The sequence below is a fragment of the Schistocerca piceifrons genome, chromosome 3, assembly GCF_021461385.2.
Source record: "Schistocerca piceifrons isolate TAMUIC-IGC-003096 chromosome 3, iqSchPice1.1, whole genome shotgun sequence".
Classification (NCBI taxonomy): Eukaryota; Metazoa; Arthropoda; class Insecta; order Orthoptera; family Acrididae; genus Schistocerca; species Schistocerca piceifrons.
In genome coordinates this window covers 185,788,655-185,809,696 of record NC_060140.1, presented here as the reverse complement: position 1 = coordinate 185,809,696, position 21,042 = coordinate 185,788,655, and the positions used below count along the sequence as shown (strand labels likewise).

The 21,042-nt window shown below is 44.8% G+C and overlaps 1 protein-coding gene and 2 non-coding genes across 3 annotated transcripts in view; all 3 read right to left on the bottom strand.

Moving 5' to 3' along the window:
• LOC124789893 (protein-L-histidine N-pros-methyltransferase-like) overlaps nucleotides 1–21,042 on the bottom strand; it is a 296,829-nt gene that overhangs the window by 210,522 nt on the left and 65,265 nt on the right. The gene's annotated exons all lie outside the window — the stretch shown is intronic.
• Trnat-ugu lies at nucleotides 2,460–2,533 on the bottom strand. Its single transcript has one exon. It is a non-coding gene; the product is annotated as a tRNA-Thr (tRNA).
• On the bottom strand, nucleotides 12,654–12,727 carry Trnat-ugu. Its single transcript has one exon. It is a non-coding gene; the product is annotated as a tRNA-Thr (tRNA).

Below are 21,042 nucleotides of genomic sequence, written 5' to 3'. Positions count from 1 at the left end.
TTAATATTTCTTAATGACTACCGTTGAAGTGGTAACAGATTTTAAAAAATGCATCCCGATTTCTCGAAGACACATTTTTTTCGAATTCGAAATGCATAAAACATTTTTTAACCAAAACAATTCTGAGTGCCCTCATTATTGTAAAGATTTACAATAACGTTAACTATAATGCACAAACAATTTCAAATCTAACATAATTAAATCTGGAAAGGTTACAACCTGGAAAAAATACTCTAAATGTAAAAAGAAAACACAAATACAACGCAAGATATTTCATAAAATTAAAAGAAAAAACATATAGAACAATATATGTAGCATACACAATTTAGAATATATTTACATGGGACAGCCTTGTTAAACAACCCAACATGACAAACGGCATTGAAGCGCACACACATCGGACATGCGTATAGCGATGTATTGATATTTCTAGCTTATTTCTGACAAATGTGTCTTTGGAATACCACTTCATCTTATATCATTAAATGTGCTATTAACAATGCTATACATTTTACTTTTAGCAAAATGTCAAAATGAAAAATAAACAGTGCGGGGGAGAGGATCTCGAAAAAAATTATTTTTTCGACAAATCTAGGTGCACCGTTGAAATGCATAAAAACCATAGAACTTTCCTTTGCAATTTTTTTGTATCTTGGTTTGGTTTTGTTTTGCTTTAGGGCGCAAAAAACAACTGGGGTCATACACGCCAAAGTCAAAACTATACGACACGTAGACAGGGAGGAGTTCAAAAACAATTATACGTCATTCCCAATTGACATAATAGAAGACAGCTAAAAACAGGCACGTGGAAAAAGGGCTAAAAGAGACCATACAGAAACGGAGGTCCAAAACTAACAATTAAATGGCCTTCGCCATATTGTTTTGTCAGATAAAAAGTAAAATAGGGTCGACAACCCGGGCGTCATTTGCTAAACGGCCGATAACTCAGACGGCAAAGCCAAGCGGGGAAGTAAACGGTTAAAAAATGGGCATTCCGTCAGGAAGTGGTGGACAGTTGTTACCATTTCAACGGTATTCATTCAGAAATATTAAACTCAGCTTTTTTCAGGGGAGTGTTTCGTCCCCCTAATAGCTACATAGGCACGTATAAAAAAATTGTGTGTCATATTTTGCTCTAATCTACAACATATTCACACCCAATCAAAATAGATGTGTTCTCCTTGGATAGGTTAACTTGTTAGATTAGCGTTCACACGACACGGCAAGAACAGAAACCAGGGACGCCAGTCCTCTGTTATTTGTATGTAAACAGGGAGGACTTGGCAAGCCCACGTTTAGCGGAGAATTCATTCTCAAATGGAGATAACAACGAATATAACGAAGTTACGCGAGCCAGATGTTAACAGACGGGACTCTTATTCTGTTTTAAGCTCAAGAAATCCCTGCAACGATAATTATCTGACGCTTAAACTAATGTCAAGCACCGGCTCGATTATATCCAGACATTAAGATTAAGGGTGAAGCCGTAATTTAAAATTCAGACGTTGAGATACTTTGTAAAATCTTCCGGTTTTCAGTAAACGCTCTTGATTTAAAGAGATTTTTAAGAATTTAGTCGGCAATGAATATGCAGATGTAGTTACTCCAACACCCTTAATTTCTTCACCCTTCTTGGAGTACGGGGTTCATGAATTTTTAATGCAATTAAGTGAAGGTGTTACTTTTGACGTTCGAACTCGCATCTCATTAATGACAACGAGTAAGTCAAGGGCATAATGAAATTATTTTATTAGTTTATCCAAATAAAGACCTTACTACTCCGATATCGTAAATTATTTACACTGACAAGGTCTCGTAGGCCACGAACAATAACTAAATCACAGTTTCACCCACTTAACTTATTTCATCTTTACAGAAACCCAAATGTTAGTAACCCTGGCAGAATAATGAAAACACAATTCCCAGAATGAACAGATTTCTTTTTCTTTTAATATTATTCCTTGAGGTTAATCTTTACTTTCATCACCTTGTTAATTTTGCAGCACAACACGAACTTCCTAAATTCAATAACGTTCCTTCTTCGTTTTTTAATTTATTGGTATTTCTTCAACAAGTACTCCCTTCAGTCTCTACTGCACATAGTTTACCAGCACGCTGCACTCTATCACGATCCATTATTCCTCAAACTACAATCATAAAGTTCTATGAAGCAAAAGAAAATGTTTTACATTATTTAATGTGTACGATAAAATGAAACGAAATGAAATGAAACTGATACAGACGTCCCACCAACTAAATATATGAAACTTAAGTCCTTTTATGTTCGAAAAACTGGAGGCCCTTATCGTACATTTTAACCCAACTGAGTATAGTTTATCTAATCTGCTCCGTATCTTCCACGCTATCAGACACTTACGGTGTTAAATGATGACTAACTGAAAACCTCAGCTGCCGACAGGTGTTGTTGGTATACCTCGATGCGGACAGCTGAAAATGTGTGCCCCGACCGGGACTCGAACCCGGGATCTCCTGCTTACATGGCAGACGCTCTATCCATCTGAGCCACCGAGGACACAGATGAATAGCGCACGGTCATCAACAGTAACTGTTCTTTCGAGAATGCTGAAAATAATTCAAACGCCAAAACCAAGAAAAAACAGATGTAAATCACTTTTAGTATCGCATATGTTCTATTAGAGCACAGAAAAACAGGAAACCAACATTATAAAACTTCTAATGTTATTGAAGACAGCGTTAGCCATCTCAAGATTTGTTTACTGTATACTATAAAACACCTCATCAAAAAGAGCTATCTATGCTTTGGATCAGAACTAGGCTAATTGCCAAGTGTGCAGTATACGACATCTATAACGGGGTGCATTTATCCGATGCCTAGGTTTATCTCTGTTGGCCACTGGACAAACATTACGACTGCATCATGTGAATAAATCGTCGATACGTAGAACAGGCGTCGTGTCGGAAGAACGGGGAGGTCACGGTGAAGTAGTAGCTACCATAAAGAGAAGTAGTCTACATCGCCCCATGTGACATTGAGAATAGAATTTCCCCGCTGGAATAAAACTCGGATAATATTTTGAAGAACGAAAAACAACACATTCATCCTTTCCTGATATGACGGAGGCAAGTGAGAGAACACATAATTCCGTGTTGTAGGAATGACAATGATAACTTACGCGGTTCAACATTTGGAGGGGTCCTGGGAACGATGTTCTCATCCACAAAAGTATATTTTGAGTTACTACGTGTTATATATTTCATTAAATTCAAAAACGGTAACATAAGGCAAAACAAATTTTGTATTATACAGCTCTTTCGAGTTGTGCATATGAAGAAAGTTGTTACCAACATGTGGCGCATTCGAAACCACAACTGATAGTATGCTCGACTAATTCTTGCTAAATTTATAGTTAGTATTATCTTCCACCGATCCCTTTCATTTCATAAATAATTCGTCCTACTTTGATCATGTAACCTGTCCAATGACACGCATCTCTATGGCGTCTCCCGTGCGCAACTCAGAATGAAGCAACGATAGATGCAAACACAGCAGACCAAAAACATACTATAGTACACAACGGACCGTATACGGCAAGTTCAAACCCAAACGACGCAGATAAGATGACGCATGCGAGCGGCTGCAATTCAGCCAATCTGCTTTTGCCATCTATATTTATACAGCCTGACATCAGATTGAAACAGGAATGCTGACAACACACAAATCATAATTTAAACCCGTATGACAATCTTCGCTGACCTCTCTGACAATGCCATTGGCATGTTATAGGATTGAGACCATTGCCGTTGGTCCAACAGGTATCATAAGTGAGCAGTAACAATGACAACTTTGTACACTTGCACGAAAATCTGCTGCTGGCAGTACGCCAACAGCCCTGCCATCGGTCCATACTGTCGAAGAGGTCTTTTTTTGTTTTTCAGGGATAGCCGTGGCACTTTCTTCTCCCCTTTGCTCTAAGACGCTAGCATTCAAATCTTCTGTCTCCTATCTGCCAGATGGGGCAACATAGATGCGTGATGGCGACAAGAAATGTGGACATCATCGATGACCAGCATCCGGTGTATCCAGACAGCAAACTAATACTTCTGCAAAGGTAAGATTAGAACCTTTTGTGAGGTCATGGTGACTTTTTTTAAGCTAGTTTCGTCGGGCAGGACGTTATGTACTCAATGTACTCACAGGCACGACGCTGTCTGTACCGAGCAGATCATTGTATCCAGAGGCAGTGTCCCATTGGTATCGGTTATTCCCGGTCCAAATGAATGACTGCCTTCAATACACAGATCAACAGGCTCCAAGAAGATGTGGCACTGCAGAATGGTTCATCTGCAACCGTTTCCTAACAATGTACCGACATTCGAAATAAAACTCTACAGTCCACCACCGTCATGCTGATGCAATGTCTTGCATCCCCTGGTGAAATTATGCTCTGTGACCGTTGAGTTGGTTCACAGCGGTGCGGTTAATTTCGTCTCACAAATTCAAGTTATCTCTCTTTGAAATAACAATGTAACACCACGCCCACCACAGCCTCCTGTCACGAGATGCTGTTTAACAACGCAACAAACCGTGGTCGACGAGCCCAAACAATCGCTCATTTTAGTCATACTGGCGGTGGTCATAAACAGCAGCGCTTACATTTCAAGCCATTAAGTAATGTCGTTTACAAGAAATAAAAAAGATTTTCAAAACTTTGTTAAGATTAATTATTAGACAAATTGTTTATGTGGCCTTACGTACCACATTTCTCTGCGTTACAGGTGAATACTCTTTTTGGGCAGGTTGTAAAAAACAGTTACCATTATATAATCATTAATTGTCGATTAGACACTCGTCTCCACGACAGAGCTCATGTTTCGTCGCGAAATAACAGCACCAAACAGCAGTAACGGTACGGACGGTTAACAAATGCACAATTTTACAAACACTGAATCACTAGAGAATCAATATCAAGCACTAGAAGACGAATGGCAATCAGCAATGAAATGTGCTACGTGCCTGCAGCGCTTCAGACTTACTCTGAAGTAGTAGCTCCGTATCTGCGTTCCGACCGTTCACTAGCACAGGGTGGTATGCTTAAAAAACTCCAGGTGAGAACCCAAAAGTCTCCACGACAAAGACGTCTGTTCGTTCATTTCTTTATTATTTTCGACAGGGTTACACCTTAAAACAAATAACTTTGTGGCTGCTATGGGAGAGGTGGGGGCATCCAGTGTCGCCGGCATGAAGCCAATTATCTACATCAGTGTTCTGGGGGACCGCAAAGCCTTGCTCAGGGGGTCGCGGTCGCAGGAGAAAGCAGTTGCAGCATGGCTAAAAGAAAAAAAGAAAAAAACCCTTGTCCATTTTATTCTCGCTCAGAGCGAAGCGCAAAGACAATAATCACGTCGGTACTTGCTGGCGTATTAGGACAACAGATTGTAGTGACCGAAAACGCGCGACTATGCCTTCGCTGACTCTTTCTCACACCTACGCCTCTAACGCTGCAAAGAATATAATTATATCTCCGCCCGCAGAGCACTGCGATCTCTTTTCACAATGCACTTGATTTCTCGATCTGTATAGTATCAATAGAAAGAAAATACGTTGCCTTTGAAATTTCTAACATACTTTTATTATGGTTCGGGGGGGTCGCCAGAATATTTTTACTTGGACGGGGTCGCGTATTCAAAAAGGTTGAAAAACACTGATCTACGTCATACTCCGCAAGCCACCTAATGGTGTGTGGCGGAGAGTACTTATTGTGCCACTGACTGAGCCCTCCAACCCTCTTCCACCCGTGAATAACGCGTGGGAAGGATTATTGTCGGTAAGCTTCTGTATTGGCTCTAATTTCTCGGATTTAATCGTCGTGGTCTTTACACGAGACGTGTGGGTGGAAGAAATATGTTGTACGACTTTTCCCGGAAACTTCTCTCCCGAAATTTTAGTATTCAACCTCTCCGTGATGCACAATGCCTCTCTCGTAACGTCTACCGGTGGGTGGAGATTGGTGAACATCTCGGTAATGCTCTCACGCCGGTTAAACGATCCTGTGACGAAACGTGCAGCTCTTTGTTAAACCTCCTCACTCTCTCTCTCTCTCTCTCTCTCTCTCTCTCTCTCTCTCTCTCTCTCTCTCCCCTATGAGTCCTACGTAATAGCGATCCCAGACAGATGAACAGTACTCCAGAATCGGTCGAACAAGCGCTTTATAAACCACTTCCTTTGTGGAAGAGTTAAGTTTCTTAAGATTCTTCCTCTGAATATGTGTCTGGCATCTGCTTTTCCCACTGTTTGTTTTTCTGCGGTCATTCCACGTAAGGTCGTTTTGGATAGTTACTCCCAGATATTTCACAGTAAATACTGTTTCTAGCGGTTTGTCATGAACAGTGTAGCTGTACAGTAGCGGATTTCTTTTCCTATGTATGCGCAATATGTTACATTTATTTACGGTCAGAGTGAACTGCCAGAGCCTGCGACATTCGTGCATTCATTGGAGGTCATTCTGCAAATCGTTACTTTCTTCTGCGATGCTACTTTGTTATTGACAACCGCATCAATCGTGAACAGCGTTAAACAGCATCCAAAGCTTCCCACTATCATTTGTACATACTGTAAACCGTAACGGTCCTATCACACTTCCTTCGGGTACTCCAAAAAATAATCGTACATCTGTCGGTTTTGTTCCTGTAAGAGCGACGTGTTGAGTCATATATGCAAGAAAGTCATGAATCCAGTCGCAAATCTGCTCAGATACTCGAGAAGCTCGTATTTTTTTCACTAGAAGGCAGTACGGGACGGTGTCAAATTCCATCCTGAAGAATAGGGCATCAACCTGAGCGCCATTGTCTACGGTGCTGTGGATCTCATGGAGGAACAGTGCGAGCTGAGTTTCGCAAGATCTCTGTTTGCGGAATCTATTTTGATTTTTATAGAGGAGATTTCTTCAGCATAAAACATGTTCCAAAATTCTACAACAGACTGACGTCAACGACAACGACTTAGGTTTATAATAGTGTGAATCTGTCCTACGCCCCTTCTTAAAAACGCGAATGACCTGCGCTTTCCTCCAGTCACTAGGTATCCTTCGTCGCTCAAGCGATTACTGCCAGAAGGTGAGCAAGGTCTTTCGCATAATCTTTGTAGAATCTTAATAGCTACCTCACCTGGTCCTGACGCTTTTCCACTACTAAGCGATTATAGTTTTTTATTTTTCCTATTCCGCTATCGGTTATCTCAATATCTGCCATTTCGACGTTCGTACAACGACTGAAAGGAGGGACCGTGTTACGATCTTCCGCGGTGAAACAATTTCGGAAGACCGAATTCAGTATTTCGGCCTTTTCCCTGTTATCTGTCGTTTCGGTGCCAGTATGGTCACTGAGTGAATGAATAGATGATTTTTGACTCACTTGAAGAGGCTCTCATTGTGCTTGGAAACAGCGAGAACGTACCGCTCGAGAAAGAACCACGAGCGGACTTCAAAAAGTAAGTTGTACTTACTGCAACAGGCCACGCAACTTTTATCGAATGCTGCTCCTAAATGACACTCATACGTGACACTATTTTCCACCAGTCTCCAAGGATCTGTAAACAACGGTCGGAACGTTCTATCATTCGTTCAGATCATCGACGAGAGAAGTTCGTCACTTGGTGACAGAGCCATTCGACAACCACTGTGAGAACGTTCTCATTTTTGAGAAATCTGCGACAGCAGCGATTCAGTTCTTCAACTGACTGGGCAATGTCGTCTGTGGTCGATGTCAATAGCCTGCCTTCTCGGTCAGTGTCACCGACATCTGTGCCCCCTCGGTCGAATTATTGGGACCATTTCATCATGGCTGGACGCGAATATTCATTTAGTCCGTACACCAGCAGAATGTCGCGGTGAATCTGTGTGCAGTTTAGACGTTTTTCATTGCAAGAATCGTACTATCCCCGTATGCTTTAACTTTGAAGTACGCACCCAGTTGCTGCGACATTTTACTCCGAGGCTGTGATGCACTTGTTATCCGTACCGCAACAGAACTGTCTGCAGGAAACCCAGAACGTGAACCCTCTTCTGACAGTGCGCATTGGTCTTAGTATGTGACGACAGGTGTAACTTACTTTTTTAAGTCCTGTCGTGCCACTGACTGGTGGCTAGCTTTACCACTCGACTTGCTGAACCGTCAGTCGTGAAGTTATTTTAATGGAAATATACACTGAGGTGACAAAGGTCATGGGACGGCTCCTAATATTGTGCAGGACTTCCATTTGTCCGGCGTAGTGCAGCAACTCCACGTGGCCTGGACTCATCAGCTCGTTGGAAGTCCACTGCAGAAATAATGAGCCCTGCTGCCTCTATAGCCGTCCATAAATGTTCGATGGTGTTCATGTCGGGCGATATGGGTGGCCAAATCAGTTGCTCGGATTGTCCAGGAGGTTTTTCAAACCAATCGCTAACAACTGTGGCCTAGTGAAGTGGTGCATTGTCATCCACAAAAGTTCCATCGTTTTTTGGAACATGGAGTCCATGATGGCTGTAACTGGTCTCCAAGTAGCAGAACATAACCATTTCCAGTCAATGACCGGTTCAGTTGGACCAGGAGACTCTTTCCATTCCATGTAAACACAGCCCACACCATTATGGAACCACCATCAGCCTGCACAGTGATCTGTTGACAACCTGGGTCACTTATCGAACACAGGCCACACCATTATGAAGCCACCATCAGCCTGCACAGTGCATCGTTGACAAACTGGTGCCATGACTTCGTGAGGTCTGCGCCGTGCTCGAACCCTACTATCAGCCAACTGAAATCGGGACTTACCTGACATGGTTACAGTTTTTCAGTCGTGTTGGGTCTAACCCATATGACCAGGAGCCCAGGAGAGGCACTGAAGGCGACGTAGTGCTTTTAGCAACGGCACTCGCGCCAGTCGTCTGCTGCCGAAGCCATTAACTCCAAATTTCGCCGCGCCGTTCTAACGGATACGTTCGGCGTACGTCCAACATTGACTTCTGCGGTTATTACACGTAATGTTGCTTGTCACTTAGCTCTGACAACTCTACGCAAAAGCCGCTGCTCTCGGTCGTTAATTGACACTGTAGACCTTGAAATACTGAATTCCTTAGTGATTTCCGAAATGGAATGGTCCATGGTTATAGCCCATCTACCATTTCGCTTTCAAAGTCTGTTAATTCCCGTCGTGGGCCATAATCACGTCGGAAACATTTTTAACGTTAATCATCTGAGTACAAACGACAGCTCTGCCAATGCAAGGACCTTTTATATCTTGTGTACGCGATGCAACCGCCATCCATATATGTGCATATCACTATCAAGTAACTTGTGTGACCAGTGAAATGTTCCCATATGCAGGGTGGTCCACAGATCGCGATCGGGCCAAATATCTCACGAAATAAGCGTCAAACGAAAAAACTGCAAACAACGAAACTTGTCGAGCTTGAAGGGGGAAACCAGATGGCGCTATGGTTGGCCCGCTAGACGGCGCTGCCATAGGTCAAACGGATATCAACTGCGTTAAAAAAAAAAAAATAGGAACCCACATTTTTATTACATATTCGTGTAGTACGTAAAGAAATATGAATGTTTTAGTTGGACCACTTTTTTCGCTTTGTGATAGATGGCGCTGTAATAGTCACAAACGTATGGCTCACAATTGTAGACGAACAGTTGGTAACAGGTAGGTTTTTTAAATTAAAATACAGAACGTAGGTACGTTTGAACATTTTATTTCGGTTGTTCCAATCTGATACATGTACCTTTGTAAACTTATCATTTCTGAGAACGCATGCTGTTACAGCGTGATTACCTATAAATACCGCTAATGCAACTAATGCTCAAAATGACGTCCGTCAACCAATGCATTTGGCAATACGTGTAACAACGTTCCTCTCAACAGCGAGTAGTTCGCCTTCCGTAATGTTCGCACACGCATTGACAATGCGCTGACGCATGTTGTCAGGCGTTGTCGGTGGATCACGATAGCAAATATCCTTCAACTTTCCCCACAGAAAGAAATCCGGGGACGTCATATCTGGTGAACGTCCGGGTCATGGTATGGTGCTTCGACGACTAACCACCTGTCATGAAATATGCTATTCAATACCGCTTCAACTGCACGCTAGCTATGTGCCGGACATCCGTCATGTATGAAGTACATCGGCATTCTGCCATGCAGTGAAACATCTTGTAGTAACATCGGTAGAATATTTAGTAGGAAATCAGCATACATTGCGCCATTTAGATTGCTATCTATAAAATGGTGGCAAATTATCCTTCCTCCCATAATGCCGCACCATACATTAACCTGCCAAGGTCGCTGATGTTCCACTTGTCGCAGCCATCGTGGATTTTCCGTTGCCCAGTAGTGAATATTATGCCGGTTTATGTTACCGCTGTTGGTGAATGACGCTTCGTCGCTAAATAGAACGCGTGCAAAAAATCTGTCACTTTCCCGTAATTTCTCTTGTGCCCAGTGGAAGAACTGTACACAACGTTCAAAGTCATGCAATTCCTGGGGCATAGAAATATAGTACGGGTGCAATCGATGTTGATGTAGCCTTCTCAACACCGACGTTTTTGAGATTCCCGATTCTCACGCAATTTGTCTGCCACTGATGTGCGGATTAGCCGCGACAGCAGCTAAAACACCTACTTGGGCATCATCATTTGTTGCAGGTCGTGGTTGACGTTTCACATGTGGCTGAGCACTTACTGTTTCCTTAAATAACGTAACTATCCGGCGAACGGTCCGGACACTTGGATGATGTCGTCCAGGATACCGAGCAGCATACATAGCACACGCCCGTTGGGCATTTTGATCACAATAGCCATACATCAACACGATATCGACCTTTTCAGTAATTGGTAAACGGTCCATTTTATCACGTGTAATGTGTCACGAAGCAAATACCGTCCACACTGGCGGAATGTTACGAGATACCACGTACTTACACGTTTATTCGTTTGTGACTATTACAGCGCCATCTATCACAAAGCGAAAAAAGTGGTCCAACTAAAACATTCATGTTTCTTTATGTACTACACGTACTATTTAAAAAAACGCAGTTGATATCCGTTTGACCTATGGCACCGTCATCTAGCGGGCCAACCATAGCGCCATCTGGTTTCTCCCTTCAAGCTAGAGGAGTATCGTTCTTTGTAGTTTTTTCGTTTGATACTTATTTTGTGAGATATTTGGCCCGGTCTCGATCAATGGAGCACCCTGTATAAACACCTAGACGTCATCCAAAATCGCCCGCCCTCTGTTTCCACAAAAGGAATGGTAAATTTTTAAAGAAATCTGCCGACAAGGAAGTTCTGTATGTTGCAGCGACTTATCAACTGAGCCTACAACACAGCGTACACTTCGCCGCTGAAATATGAGATTCATTCTGGCCACAAGTTTCCAACTTGTCTTCATGGGGCTCTAGTGTGAAACAACTTACAACGGAGAGACTAAGTCGAGACAGTAAAGGAGGAGAGAGAAAGCACAGAGTGCACTGAGTTGGGCTTTGGTGCATGCCTGGATATATAAACTGGCAAGACACAGTTTCAGCAACAACAAAAAAAGAAAAAGACTTGCAGCGTTGAAGCGGTGCAGAGTAAAAAATTCATTTCAGAAACATTTTAAATGGCACATTCGGCATTGATACAAACGGAACATGCTGTTGCAGCTTTGGTGACCGTCGCGTAGACACGAAATATTTAAAAACTGTCAATATCAGTATCAGTACGTGCGCGATTCCTAGCGAAACACAGTGACACCTCAGCAGTGCTCACTGCCTTGGCGAACATGGGCGCCGTGTGCGGCTGCTCGTCAATGTTAAAGGCAACATTTTTCGCTCGCGAGGACCGAAGAGGTGGGTAATGGAGTGGGAGGGACGGGGTCGAATTCTGCGGGGTGGGGGATGAAAAGGGCAAGGGGCAAGAGAAAGAGAGCACACAACCGGCAGGGGGCAAGGGGTGGGGCAGGGGAGTGGGTGGTGGAAGAGAAGGGGGTGGGGGAGGGCGCAGGAGGCAGACGCGGGCGCGAATGATTGGATGGAAACGAAGGAAATGTGGAGGGTGGCTTCATGAATCTAGACATTTGCGAAACGGAAAAAGGGCCCTGATGAGACACCCCTCGAGCCGTACCTATTTGGACGGGAATTTACTTTTATATCACCGCGACTTTGCTCCTCCCTCAATTCTCCACGCGCCGTGCGTTCCCTACTGGTCGTGTGGCCGAAATGAAAATTACCCTCCATGCGGTTGGTACCACTTCACATACGTGAGATCAACGACTGGTCGTACAGTAAACATTAGCACTTCCTCAGCGCAGGCTTCAGTGACATTTGTTCACAAGCTTTTGCGGAGGAGGGAATTCCAAAATACTCGAATTATTTTAGGGGTAGACTCAATTCCTTCCTAGTTAACATCTTACAGGAGGACTACCACTGATTTCTTCTGGACATTTGATATCTTACACGTCAAAAAGTCTTCCCGAGGACATGGAAATTGTAGTATCGCATTAGATTTCTTCTCACTGCATATGACAAGTGTTTTTATGAAAAACGTAGAAAGTAATACAAAAGACGAAGCTAAGAGGATTTTACAATGAAATGACACCCTTAGCTGCTTACAGGAGTTGACATACATCAACGGGGACAGATGAAAATGCGTGCCCCGACCGGGACTCGAACCCGGGATCTCCTGCTTACATGGCAGACGCTCTATCCATCTGAGCCACCGAGGACACAGAGGATAGCGCGACTGCAGGGATTTATCTCTGGCACGCCTCCCGCGAAATCCACATTCTCAACGTATTGCCCCGCACTACATTCGTAGTGCCCCCGCCCATTATACTCATTACTCGCAGCGCGTTGCCGGTTCCCGTAAGAGTTCGGGCACTTTTGTGCATTCGTACAGAAGAGGAAGATGGTCAAGTGGCCGGTGAGCTTTAACTATATATTTACGGGAGCACTACGAATGTAGTGCGGGACAATACGTTGAGAATGTGGGTTTCGCGGGAGGCGTGCCAGAGATAAATCCCTGCAGTCGCACTATCCTCTGTGTCTTCGGTGGCTAAGATGCATAGAGCGTCTGCCACGTAAGCAGGAGATCCCGGGTTCGAGTCCCGGTCGGGGCACACATTTTCATCTGTCCCCGTTGACGTATGTCAACGCCTGTAAGCGGCTACGGGTGTCATTTCATTGTAATTTCATTCTAACGATCTGCTTGGTCACCGATGGTATCTGTTCTTTCGGACATGTCCGAAAAAACAGATACCATATTAGTAAATAATAGGATTTTGATTTGATTTAACCAGTGAGACAAAACAACAGTGGTCCTAGCCCCCTGTTGTCCACACCGAAACTTCGTTTATTGTGCGGTCTCTTCCCCTGCCATTTTAGTAAATCCAACCAGTACCCTAAAGTAGTAGTAGGACTATATCTACTAGATCTCCGTTAACCACAATTTCTTCAGGAATTAACGACGCAAATACTTTTATCTTCTAGCCACCAGTGCGAAGCACTGGAAGAATAAATGCGGTACAGTTTCATCCGCCTCACTACACAGTCTGCACTTAAGGGCTTTTTCTCTATTCCCATCGTGTACTGGTGTTTCATGAAGATCTCAGGGCCAGTCATTAAAGTTAGCACGAATTTAACTTGCTTCCTGTTCAAGCCTGGAGCTACAGATTTTCTCTTTAAGCATGATTTGGGTATCATTAACTTCCTGTGTTTTTGTTCTGGGATCTTCGTCCAAAGTTCTAAGCGCTGCTTCCTGATCCAGCTACGTAGTTTTGATTTTACCATCGGCTTAGTGATAGGAAAGCTTCCGGTCCAATAAATGGAGTAATTGCGCCTACTCTTGCCAATCTATCACCTTGCGTTACCACTAACACCTGAGTGACCAGAGACTCACAGCAGATTCACCGCGGTGCTTGCTTTCCCGTAGCCTCACAAGGGTTTCCTGGCAGTCTGCAACGATCTTTCATCTTATTAAAACGGTCCACCAGAATAGCTGCTTCTAATAATTAATCTTCATTCACTACATGCTGTTTCGGCATTTATTGCCTTGTCAAGTATGTCTAGAATCACATGATGTCATATTTACGTCATTTACCATCTAATCAAAGCCCTGACAGTTATAAGACTCCAGAATGAGATTTTCACTCTGCAGCGGAGTGTGCGCTGATATGAAACTTCCTGGCAGATTAAAACTGTGTGCCCGACCGAGACTCGAACTCGGGACCTTTGCCTTTCGCGGGCAAGTGCTCTACCAACTGAGCTACCGAAGCACGACTCACGCCCGGTACTCACAGCTTTACTTCTGCCAGTATCTCGTCTCCTACCTTCCAAACTTTACAGAAGCTCTCCTGCGAAACTTGCAGAACTAGCACTCCTGAAAGAAAGGATATAGCGGAGACATGGCTGGCCACAGCCTGGGGGATGTTTCCAGAATGAGATTTTCACTCTGCAGCGGAGTGTGCGCTGATATGAAACTTCCTGGCAGATTAAAACTGTGTGCCCGACCGAGACTCGAACTCGGGACCTTTGCCTTTCGCGGGCAAGTGCTCTACCAACTGAGCTACCGAAGCACGACTCACGCCCGGTACTCACAGCTTTAATTCTGCCAGTATCTCGTCTCCTACCTTCCAAACTTTACAGAAGCTCTCCTGCGAAACTTGCAGAACTAGCACTCCTGAAAGAAAGGATATAGCGGAGACAGGTCCCGAGTTCGAGTCTCGGTCGGGCACACAGTTTTAATCTGCCAGGAAGTTTCAGTTATAAGACTGTTCACTACCGACGTAATATGGATGTCACATCATTCTAGACGAACTTGACAATGGCGATTAATTCCGAAACAGTCTGTCGTAAATAAAGATTAAATGGTTGATTGGTTGATTTGGGGGAGGGGACCAAACAGCGAGGTTATCGGTCCCATCGGATTAGGGAAGCTGCCTCCTCGTTTTCAAACATCTTTATCCTTTATCGAGAAACAACGCAAAAACTTAATTTTTGGCTATGAAAACTCAACCACGGATCGTGAGACGGCTATCCACAGAGAATAGTTGTAATTTTTATCTTCATATCTTGATCCGTTTTCGCGATACAAAGGTTCAAAGTTACTCTACTTGTACACCTAAAACAGGCACATACAATCCGCTGTCAAGCGAAAACGTAATTTACAATGTGACATAGCAAGGAGAAATATTCTGAAAAGTGTCTCCGTTATCTGAGAACCCCACGTTGTGGTACTGAAGCACATGTAAAATCTTTTTACACGTAAAATCTGGTCTGTAGTGTAAAAGCAATTTTGCGTTATTTCAGTTCCACATAAATAAACTACAACTACCTCATTCTGCCTTCCTCAGCACGTTGAAAAATTTTCCCCAAAATTTTGGAGTGCGAACGTGTTAGGGCTTTTTTATGCTGAGAGAGAAAAAGACTGTGGCAGTCGCAAATAAACGGAAAATTAATAAATACTGGAGCCTGCCCGGTTAGCCGTTCGATCTAACGCACTGCTTTCCGAAGTGGGAAAGAGCGCCTGGTCCCCAGCACGAATCCGCCCGGCGGACTTCTGTCGAGGTCAGGTGAGCTGGCCACACTGTGGATGGTTTTTAGGCGGTTTTCCATCTGCCTCGGCGAATGCGGGCTGGTACCCCTTATTCCGGCTTAGCTACTCTATGTCGGCGATTGCTGCGCACACAAGTTCTCCACGTGCGTGTACACCACCATTACTCTACCAAGCAAACATAGGGTTAACACTCGTCTGGTGTGAGACGTTCCCTTAGGCGGGGGCGGGGGGGCACCGGGGGCCGAACCGCACAATAACCCTGAAAGAGTGGTTCGGTGTGATGCGACGGAGGGGTGAAGTGGACTGCGGTAGTCGTCGTGGATTTGCGGGCCACTGCGGCTGCGGCGCGGACGGAGCCTCTCCGTCGTTTCTGGGCCCCCGGTTAACATACAATACAATACAATAAATACTGGAAGATAGTAGACAGTGGTTGTGTTAGAGAAAGAGAGGAGACAATGGCAGTGCAAAAGAAAGAGAAAGGTAGAGTGACTGTGGAATATAATTGACAGGACAGAACAGTGCTTGGCAGGAGTGAAGGAGACGTGCGGGAGTATGTGTATGATTGGGGGGGGGGGGGAGTTAGAAATACAGAGAAAGTGGAGACTGAAAGTGGGCGCGACAGCCAGTGATAATGAGAGACAGAGTGTACGACAATGACGACAAGGAAAAAAAGACTGACAGTGAGAAAAGGCACCAACTGATGGACGATTGTGTCAGGACTACCAACAGAGAAGTCCAGTTTTCTCATCTGTGCGACAATCTAGAGAAAGAACTACAGTGCAGTCTTCCTCTGTGAAACAGCTTTGGAAAAAGACATTTAGTATTTCGGCCTTTAGTCTGTCATCCTCTGTGCCGCTGGGCGGTAGGCTGCAGATCGAACAGGTTTGCGCGATCTTGTTGCGATGATGACAAACCGCTCGCCCAACGACTCGCCGTGCTTTTGTTCACTGCCATGTGTCCAGATACATTCTGCAAACGCCTATGGATATCTGCAATGCTCTGGTTTTCCGCAAAAGAAACTCAATGACAGTTATCTGCTCGGAAAGCACCTCCGTTACAGATGCCGTTTTGAAAGACAATGCATAGCGATGCCACCAGTGGGAACTTAATCAAACTGCATCTACATCCATACTCCGCAAGCCACCTGACGGTGTGTGGCGGAGGGTACTTTGAGTACCTCTATCGGTCCTCCCTTCTATTCCAGTCTCGTATTGTTCGTGGAAAGAAAGATTGCCGATATGCTTCTGTGTGGGCTCTAATCTCTCTGATTTTATCCTCATGGTCTCTTCGCGAGATATACGTAGGAGGGAGCAATATACTGCTTGACTCCTTGGTGAAGGTATGTTGTCAAAACTTCAACAAAAGCCCGTACCGAGCTACTGAGCGTGTCTCCTGCAGAGTCTTCCACTGGATTTTATCTATCATCTCCGTAACGCTTTCGCGATTACTAAATGGTCCCGTAACGAAGCGTGCTGCTCTCCGTTGGATCTTCTCTATCTCTTCTATCAACCCTGTCTGGTACGGATACCACACTGCTGAGCAGTATTCAAGCAGTGGGCGATCAAGCGTACTGTAACCTACTTCGTTTGTTTTCGGATTGCATTTCCTTAGGATTCTTCCAATGAATCTCAGTCTGGCATCTGCTTTACCGACGATCAACTTTATATGATCATTTCATTTTAAATCACTTCTAATGCTTAGATAATTTATGGAATTAAATGCTTCCAATTGTTGACCTGCTATATTGTAGCTAAATGATAAAGGATCTTTCTTTCTATGTATTCGCAGCACATTACATTTGTCTACGTTGAGATTCAATTGCCATTCCCTGCACCATGCGTCAATTCATTGCAGATCCTCCTGCATTTCAATTCAATTTTCCGTTGTTACAACCTCTCGATATACCACTGCATCATCCGCAACAGCCTCAGTATTTATGTATATTGTGAATAGCAACGGTCCTACGACACTGCCCTGCCGCACACCTGAAATCACTCTTACTTCGGAAGACTTCTCTCCATTGAGAGTGACATGCTGCGTTTTGTTATCTAGGAGCTCTTCAATCCAATCACACAATTGGTTGCGGTTCTAGGCGCTTCAGTCTGGAACCGCACGACCGCTACGATCGCAGGTTCGAATCCTGCCTCGGGCATGGATGTGTGTGATGTCCTTAGGTTAGTTAGGTTTAATTAGTTCTAAGTTCTAGGGGACTGATGACCTCAGATGTTAAGTCCCATAGTGCTCAGAGCCATTTGAACACATTTGGTCTGATAGTACATATGCCTTTATTTTGTTCATTAAACGACTGTGAGGAACTGTATCGAACGCCTTACGGAAGTCAAGAAACACGGCACCTACCTGGGAACCCGTGTCTATTGCCCTCTGTCTCGTGGGCGAATAGCGCGAGCTGGGTTTCACACGATGGTCTTTTTCGAAACTCATGATGATTCCTGCAGAGTAGATTTCTAGTCTCCAGAAAAGTCATTATAGCCGAACATAATACGTGTTCCAAAATTCTACAACTGATCGGCGTTAGAGATATAGGTCTATAGTTCTGCACATCTGTTCGACGTCCCTTCTTCAAAACGGGGATGACTTGTGCCCTTTTCCAATCCTTTGGAACACTACGCTTTTCTAGAGACCTACGGTACACCGCTGCAAGAAGGAGGGCAAGTTCCTTCGCGTACTCTGTGTAAAATCGAACTGGTATCCCATCAGGTTCAGCGGCCTTTCCTCTTTTGAGCGATTTTAATCGTTCCTCCATCCCTCTATCGTCTATTTCGACATCTGTGCGACAATCTAGAGAAGGAACTACAGTACAGTTTTCCTCTGTGAAACAGCTTTGGAAAAAGACATTTAGTATTTCGGCCTTTAGTCTGTCATCCTCTGTTTCAGTACCATTTTGGTCACAGAATGTCTGGACATTTTGTTTTGATCCACCTACCGCTTTGACATAAGACCAAAATTTCTTACAAGGGAACCTCCCCATCGCACCCCCCTCAGATTTAGTTGTAAGTTGGCACAGTGGATAGGTCTTGAAAAAGTGAACACAGATCATTCGAGAAAACAGGAAGAAGTTGTGTGGAACTATGAAAAAAATAAGCAAAATATACAAAGTGAGTAGTCCAAGATAGCCAACATCAAGGATAGTGGGAGCTGCGGAACGAGAGGTCCTTGGTTCAAGTCTTCCCTCAAGTGAAAAGTTTAATTTTTTGTTTTCAGACAATTATTTTGCGAAGCTGCACAGGTACACAGAGCAGTATTGCTTACGTGATCGTGTGTCAATTATCAAAGTTCAGGCACTCACACACAATCAACTTCGCTCTCCAAAATTCAAGGACATGTTCAAATTTGCTCGGACATATGCAGGATTTGGCGGTCTACACACGGAAAAAATTGAAAACGTTAAAAACATATGTTTTGACAGAGCACAGGGAAAACTGTGCGACTGTGAAACTGTTGCATTCATTTTTTGCAGTTTATGTGTCAAACTCATGTTTTTATCACTTTTTTGGGAGTGATTATCATATCCACAAGAAAACCTAAATCGGGCAAGGTAGAAGCATCTTTTTACCCATTCGCCAAGTGTACAAGTTAGGTGGGTCGACAACATATTCCTGTCATGTGACGGACATGCTGTCACCAGTGTCTTATAGAATATATCAGACGTGTTTTCCTGTGGAGGAAGCGGTTGACCTATGACCTTGCGATCAAATGTTTTCGGTTCCCATTGGAGAGGCACGTCCTTTCGTCTACTAATCGCACGGTTTTGCGGTGTGGTCGCAAAACACAGACACTAAACTTATTACAGTGAACAGAGACGTCAATGAACGAACGGGCAGATCATAACTTTGCGAAAATAAAGAAAGTAAACTTTTCACGCGAGGGAAGACCTGAACCTGGGACCTCTCGTTCTGCAGCTGCTCACGCTAACCACGGGACCACGGCGCTCCTGAGCTCCCACTATCCTTGATGTTGTCTATCTTGCGCATGGACTACTCAGTTTGTATATTTTGCTTATTTTTTTTCATAGTTCTACATAACTTCGTCCTGTTTTCTCGATTGATCTGTGTTCAGTTTTTCAAGGCCTATCCACTGTGCCAACTTATAACTAAATCTGAGGGGGTTGCGATGGGGAGGTTCCCTTGTTAGGATGGGCTGAAACGGGAATATCCACAATGTATAACTATTTTTTTTTCTTGCAGCTGAAATTGGCCGAGAAAAAAGTCTTGTATTCTTTTTGAATGTCCTTCGTAGAATAATCATGGGGGATAGCTAGGTAAATTATTCACTTGGCGATGTTGTACGTTGAACGTAAGCGAATTTGCACTTTTTGGACAGTGCTGAGAAGCAGATAGGTATTTTCTATTCTGCAGGAATGTCCTCGGCGCGGAAAAAGGAAACAAACATCAAGTAATCTGGCACGATAGCTACAGATTTATTCCATTACACGAAAAGCGTGATTTGACTCGCTCAGACGGCGCCTCAGATTGGACCCTTCTAATCAGGCGCGGGCGTCTGGAGTAAGACAGGAGGAGGAGGAGGAGGAGGAGGAGGACCGCGTGGGAATGAGTGTAGTAGTTCCCCCACGCCAGACGGCGGGCGTCCTCATTTCCAGTTCTTTTAACGCGGTCGGACCCTTTGTGGCGCGCCTCATCAGCGCGGAGAAAAGGAGCCGTATTACGGGACGGCGGAATAACCCAATAAGGGCCGCAGCGACGCCTCGGGACGCTGACGAGCCGAGACAGCGGCGGGCCGCGCCGCGCCGGGCTCATGCAGCGGGCGCGCGATAGAACACGGAATCTTTTAAAGGGCGCGCCGGCCGTCTGGGTACACAGGGCGGTTTTTAAGTCGGCGGCGCGCTGCCGCGGCACGTATGTGGGGGCGCGGCCGGCTATCTGCGCCCCGCGCGCGGCGCCTAGTCCGCCGGCGCAACCCCCGCTCACGGCCGCATCTCCGCGTTTTTAAACTCGGGGGCGTAGGCGGGGCCGCGCCGCGCCTTCCGGAAGCGCCGGCACGGGGGTGCGGAGGAACGGCGGCTGGGGCCGTGTAATCTGAGGCGGGGCTGCAGCAGAGTGCGTTCCCTAGTCGACTCCGACTCTGCGCGCGAATGTCTTGATCGAAGCTGAACTCCGGAGAGGTGAAGGAAACCTTATAACGTCTGCACCTTCACTTTTGATCGCAAACTGAGACATCAGCTGTACAATTTATTTGCGACAAATTAAAATTTGTGCCGTACAGGGACTCCAACCCAGATTTCGCGCTTAACACGCGCTTTAACCCTTTACACTATCCCTGCATGCCTCCTGGATCGATCCAAGCCTCCATATGTCACGGTATCTACGTCTTGTGCTCACATGACTTCATGTGATTCCAGCACAGGGAGAGCCTTTATTATTATTGTCGCGCGCAGCGAGGAGTGGCCGTGCGGTTTGAGGCGCTATGTTACGGATTGCGCGGCCCCTCCCGCCTGAAGTTCGAGTCTTC